The sequence below is a fragment of the Vicugna pacos genome, chromosome X, assembly GCF_048564905.1.
Source record: "Vicugna pacos chromosome X, VicPac4, whole genome shotgun sequence".
In the NCBI taxonomy this organism is placed as follows: domain Eukaryota; kingdom Metazoa; phylum Chordata; class Mammalia; order Artiodactyla; family Camelidae; genus Vicugna; species Vicugna pacos.
Window position 1 is genome coordinate 23,122,440 of NC_133023.1, and position 6,850 is coordinate 23,129,289.

Genomic DNA, 6,850 nt, shown 5'->3' on the forward strand with positions numbered 1-6,850 from the left:
TCATGCATATACATACATATATTCATTTTCATATTCTTTTTCATTAAAGGTTATTACAAGATATTGAATATAGTTCCCTGTGCTATACAGAAGAAATTTGGGGGTTTTATTTATTTTTATATATAGTGACTAACATTTGCAAATCTCAAACTCCCAAGTTTATCCCTTTCCACCCCCTTCCCCCCGGTAACCATATGTTTACTATGTCTGCAAGTCTGTTTCTGTTTTGTAGATGAGTTCATTAGTGTCCTCTTTTTTTTCTTTTTTTTTAAATTCCACTTACGAATGATATCATATGGTATTTTTCTTTCTCTTTCTGGCTTACTTCACTTAGAATGACAGTCTGTAGGTCCATTCATGTTGCTGCAAATCACATTATTTTATTTTTTATGGCTGAGTAGTATTCCACTGTATAAACATACCACAACTTGTCTATCCAGCCATCTGTCGATGGACATATAGGTTGTTTCTGTGTCTTAGCTGTTATATATAGTGCTGCTATGGACATTGAGGTGCATGAATCTTTTCAAATCAACAAGTGATAATTTCTTAAAGATTGTTTGTAATGTAGAATCTGAAACCATATCAATGAACTTTCCATACTATGTTACATTAAAATCCATGGGTCTGTCTTATACTTTGAGGGTTTTTTTTCATTTTTTAATTGAGATATAACTGACATACAATATTATGTTAGTTTCAAGCATACAACATAGTGATACGATATTTGTATACATCGTGAAGTAATCACTACAATAAGTCCAGTTACTCTCTGTCACTATACAAAGTTAATACAATGTTACTGACTGTATTCCCCACGCTGTACTTTGCATCACCATGATTTATGTATTTTATAACTCGAGGTTTGTATTTCTTTTCTTTAATTGAAGTATAGTTGATTTACAATATTGTGTTAGTCTCAGGTATACAGCAGAGTGAATCAGTTACATTTTTTTCAGATTATTTTCCATTATAGATTCTTATAAGATATTGAATATAGTTCCCTGTGCTATACCATAAATCCTTGTCGCTTATCTATTTTATGTATAGTAGTTTGTATCTGTTAATCCCATATTCCTAATTTATCATCCCCTCCTCTTTCCCTTTCGTTTGTTTTTTATGTATGTGAGTCTGTTTCTATTTTGTATATAGATTCATTTGTATTGTTTTTTAGATTCCACATATAAGTGATATAATATTTTTCTTTTCCTGACTTACTTGACTTACTATGATACCCTCTAACTCCATCCATGTTGCTGCAAATGGCAATATTTTATTCTTTTTATGGCTGAGTAATATTCCATTATATATATCATATCTTTCTAAACCAGTCATCTGTTGATGGGTTGTTTCCATGTCTTGGCTTTTGTAAATAGTATTATTTTGAACATTGGGGTGTGTGTATCTTTTCAAATTAGAGTTTTCATCTTTTCCAGATATATGGCCAGGAGTGAGATTGCTGGATAATACGGTAATTCTGTTTTCCATAGTGACTACACCAATTTAAATTCCTACTAACAGTAGAGGAGGGTTCCATTTTCTCCACACCCTCTCCAGTATTTATTATTTGTAGGCTTTTTGATGATAGACATTTTGACTGATGTGAGGACACCTCATTGTGTTTTTTTTTAAATAGACTTTATTCTTTTAGAGCAGTTTCAGGTTCACAACAGAACTGAGCAGAAAATACAGAGTTCGCACATAGCCCTCCCCACCCACACATACATACTCCCCTACCCTCAACAGCCCTCATCAGTATGGCATGTTTGGTACAATTGATGAACCAACATGGGCACATTATTATCAACCATAGTCTATAGTTTACATTAGGGTTCACTCTTGATGTTGTACATTCTATTGGTTTTGACAAATGCATAATGACATGTAGCCACCACTATAGTACCATACAGAATAATTTCATTGCCCTAAAAAATCCCTTGTGTTCCATCTGTTAATTCCTCCCTCCCTCCCTCTCCCCAAATCCCTGGAAAACACGATCTTTTTATTGTTTCTGTAGCTGTACTTTTTCCAGAATGTCATTTGATTGGAATCATACAGTTTGTAGCCTTTTCAGATTGGCTTCTTTCATTTAGTAATATGTCTTTTAAATTTCTTCCATGTCTTTCATGGCTTGATAGATTTTTTTTACTGTACATGTATTTTTTAATCTACATAGATGTACTGTTCATTGTTTCTTAGAACGTTTAGAGCTTTAGCTTTTTAAACTTACATAGTTATTAAAGGAATAATGCCAACCACAAAATAAGAATTAATTCAAAAAGATACGTAAACCCTGCTGTCAACAGCAACATTATTTATAATTGCCAAGATATGGAAGCATCCTAAGTGCACATAAGTAGTTGAATAGTATATATATGCTGCATATATATATATATATATATATATATAATGAAATGCAACTCACCCATAAAAGAGAAGGATATTTTGCCATTTGCGGCCCTTCATTCACTTTTTTTCTTCACTTCGAAAACCAGAATTTTATAACCAGCAGAGACATTTCCATTATATCAAAAACAACAAAATACCTAGAAATAAACTTAACCAAGGAGGTTACCTATACTCTGAAAACCGAAATGACACAAAGAAATGGAAAGATTTCTTGTGCTCTTGAATTGTAAGAATCAACACTATCAAAATGGCCACACTACCCAAAGCAATCCACAGATCCAGTGCAACCCCCTTCAAGATACTCGCGACATTCCTCACTGTGGTTTTGATTTGCATTTTTCTAATAATTAGCAATGTTGAGCATCTTTTCATGTGCCTGTTGGCCATCTATATGTTTTCTTTAGAGAAATGTCTGTTTAGGTCTTCTGCCCATTTTTGATTAGATTCTTTGTTTTTGTTTTTTATATTGAGATATATGAGCTGTTTGTATATTTTGAATATTAACCCATTTTCTGTCACATTGCTTGCAAATATTTTCTCCCTTTCCGTCAGTTGTCTGTTCATTTTGTTGATGGTACTTTTGCTGTGAAGAAGCTTTTAAGTTTGATTAGGTCTGATTTGTTTATTTTTGCTTTTATTTCTTTTGCCTTGAGAGACAGATTTAAGAAAATATTTCTGCAATTTATGTCCAAGAATGTTTTAGCTATGTTCTCTTCTAGGAGTTTTACAGTGTCATATGTTACATTTGGGTCTTTACACCATTTTGAGTTTATTTTTGTATATGATGTGAGGGAGTGTACTAATTTAATTGATCTACATTGATTTACATGTAGCTGCCCAGCTTTCCCAGCACCAGTTGCTGAAGGGACTATCTTTTCTCCGTGGTATATTCTTGCCTCCTTTGTCATAGATTAATTGACTGTAGATATGTGGGTTTATTTCTGGGCTCTCTGTTCTGTTCCATTGATTTATATGTATGTTTTTGTGCCAGTACCATACTGTTTTGATTAAACAAATACTATAGCTTCGTGGTTTTGTCTGCAGGCTCAGCAGATTATGCCTCCAGCTTTGTTCTTTTTTCTGAGGATTGCTTTGGCAATTCTGACTCCTTTATGGTTCCATATAAATTGTAGTATTATTTGTTATAGATCTGTGAAAAATGTCATGGGTATTTTGGTAGAGATTGCATTAAGTCTGGAGATTTCTTTGGGTAGTATGGCCATTTAAATAATCTCTCTTCCAATCTAAGAACATGGGATATCTTTTCATTTCTTTGAATCATCTTCAGTTTCCTTTATCAGTGTCTTATAGGTCTTTCACCTCTTTGGTTAAGCTTATTCTAAGGTTATTTTTTTAATGCAATTTTAAATGAGATTTTATTTTTACTTTCTCTCTCTCATATTTTATTGTTACTGTAAAGAAATAAAACAGATTTCTATGTGCTAATCTTCTATCCTGCTACCTTGCTGTGAATTCATTTATTAATTCTAATAGTTTTTGTATGAAGTCTTGGGGGTTCTCTAGAGTATCATGTCATACGCAAACAGTGACAGTTTTACCTCCTCCTTTCCAGTTTGGATACCTTTTATTTATTTTTATTGTCTTACTGCTGTGTCTAGGGTAGAAGTTTGTACTCCTTGATCCTCTTCACCAATTTTGCCACCCGCTTCCCGTCTGGCAACCACCAATCTGTTCTCTGTATCTGTGACTCTGGGTTTTGTTTTCTTTTGTTTTTTGGATTCCACATATAAGGGAATTAATGTGATATTTGTCTTTTTCTCTGTCTGACTTATTCCACTTAGCATAATACCCTGAAGGTCCATTCATGTTGTCTCAAATGGCAAGATTTCATTCTTTTTTATGGCTGAATATTGTTCCATTGTGTGTATATGTGTGCACATGCACATATATGCGCATAAACTGTATCTTTATCTATTCATTCATCAGTGGATATTTAGGTTGTTTCATATCTTGGCTATTATAAATAATACTGCAATGAACATGGGAGTGCATATATCTTTTCAAATTAGTGTTTTCATTTTCTTCAGATAGATACCATTGGTGGAATTGCTGGATCATACAGTAGACCTATCTTTAATTTTTTGAGGAACTTACATACTCTTTCCATAGTGGCTGCACCATTTATATTCCCACCAACAGCGCATGCGGGGTCCCTTTTCTCCACATCCTCTCTAACACTTGTTATTTCCTGTCTTTTTGATAATAGCCATACTGGCAGGTATAAGGTGACATACTTTGAATATGTCTTTTGTTCATGCATGATTTTATAACATCATGCATTGGTCATTTGAAAAAATAGTGGTTCAGTGAGTTATGTAGCCCTTCCAAATGCTTTCACATTTCATAACAGTGGCTCAAGTTTTCCAAAATTTTAATTTTCATTTGGAGGCTTGAATTTGTTCATTGGCAACATAAACTGTCAATTGGTTTCCTTGAAGTGACAGACTCCATTCTTTTTCAAGAAAATACCTACCAGTATTCCAAATCTGAATAGCCATAGTTTGTTGTTTTTTAGAAAAAAAATGGTGTTTTCTGAGGAAAGCTGCTAGTTCAGCCTGAATCTCAATCACTCAAATGCTTTTCCTGGAGGCATCAATGCTACTTCAATATGCAGCAGAAGTGCTTTCTGCATACTTCATATTTCACTACAGAGAATATTTTTAAGTGTACTCAAGGGTCAGGACTAAATAAAATTAAATTCATTCATTTACGTATGTATTGCTGAGACTAGGATATCTATGACATGTGGGTTATTTACTTAACCTTATTTAGGACTCACGGTAACATTCACAAAAGTAGGTATCGTTATTCCTGTTTTACAGACAAGAAAACTGAACCTCAGAAAGGTTAAATAATTTTCTAGATCTAGCAAAGACCAAAATTTAAAGATACAAATCTGGATCTTCCTGATTTTAAGCTTGTTCTGTTGCCACCACACCATGAACTATTTTGGGTTTAAATAACAGCTACTAAGACTTGATGAGCACTTATACACTAAAAAATGCTCTCAGAACTTTAAATATATTAACTTATTTAATCCTGCCAGCAGGGCCCATGTTAGCTCTGTTTTAGACATGAGGAGACAGAGACGAAAAGAAGTTACTTAGCTTTCCTAAGGGCACAGAGCTAATAACTGTCGAGCTCAGATTTTAACCCAGGAAGACTGACTTCAAAAGCATTTTGCTAAAACATCCCCTAATTAAAAACACTAATGAGAAGTATATATATATTTCTCATTATATATATATATACATATATATATATCTGACATACTTGTAATCATTTTTTGAATAAAAGAACTACTTATATACATCAAACACATACTCTTGCCTGTTTGCATATAAAGCATCATGTGATCAAAAGGTCTTGGTTTGTTTCGTTTTCTTAAGGAGTGGCAAAAGCATATATGGAAAACCTTCTTAAGTATGTGGAAATTTAGGCTAGAAGTTAATTCACATAAATTACTAAGAATAGAGTCCTAAAAGGAGCATGGTTCGGTTTACATTTCACATTTTCAAGATCAGGATGTGGTGGCCAAGTGTGCAGATGGCAAAGTGATGTGGTCTTTGTCATACTGAGCATATGACAGACATCCTTCGAAAAGCACACCTGTTCCTGGAGAAGACCAGGGCACTGGAACAATTATGAATGTGACAATAGAACCATTTCCTTTACCATTTACCACCACCAGAATTAGTCATCTTGGGGTATATTTCCTTTTTCTAAAAATAATGGTAGTCATAGTGTTACTCAATCCACTCAAATGGGTTTATATATTAACTCCCAAGACAAAATCTCTTTTTCCTAAGTGCAACTCCATTTCTCCAGCCAATGGGAGACTCCTCACTTAGAAAGGTTATTCATTTTTACCTATGAAAAAGCATAAAAATGCAAACAAGCCCCCCACTTGGTCCTTCCCTGTGTGCTTAAGAAATACTTCCCTTTGGACCACGGAATTCCTCCCTTGTCTCCTCCCCCTCACCTGCTGTGGACCTTGCAGCTAACTCTGACTCTACTTCCCTGCCACACTTCCATCTTTTCTCAATCTCCCTTCCCAAGTCCTGACTGCGCCTTCTTGCCTTTCCCAGGTCAAAGCAGGGTGGAGGGTCTCTGTAAGAAGAGAAGGGACTTGATGGGCAGGAAACCCCTCCCTCAGTGGTCAACAGCATCTACAGGCAAGGAAGTAGAGAAGAGAAAAACCTGTTCTGTAACTCAGGACCTAAAACTTCTTAGCTGCCATTCATCCTCCTCTTTCTCCTCCCACTTGTCCTCTTTCCCCTTCGGTTTCATTCTCTGCTTATCACATGCAGAAGTGCCCTGGTGACATGGATGAGAAAGGAAGAGACCATCAACCTGTCCTCTCCACAGGAACCTTCCTTTTCCCAGGCTCATCAACTCCCTTATGCCCACCGCAGCTGCT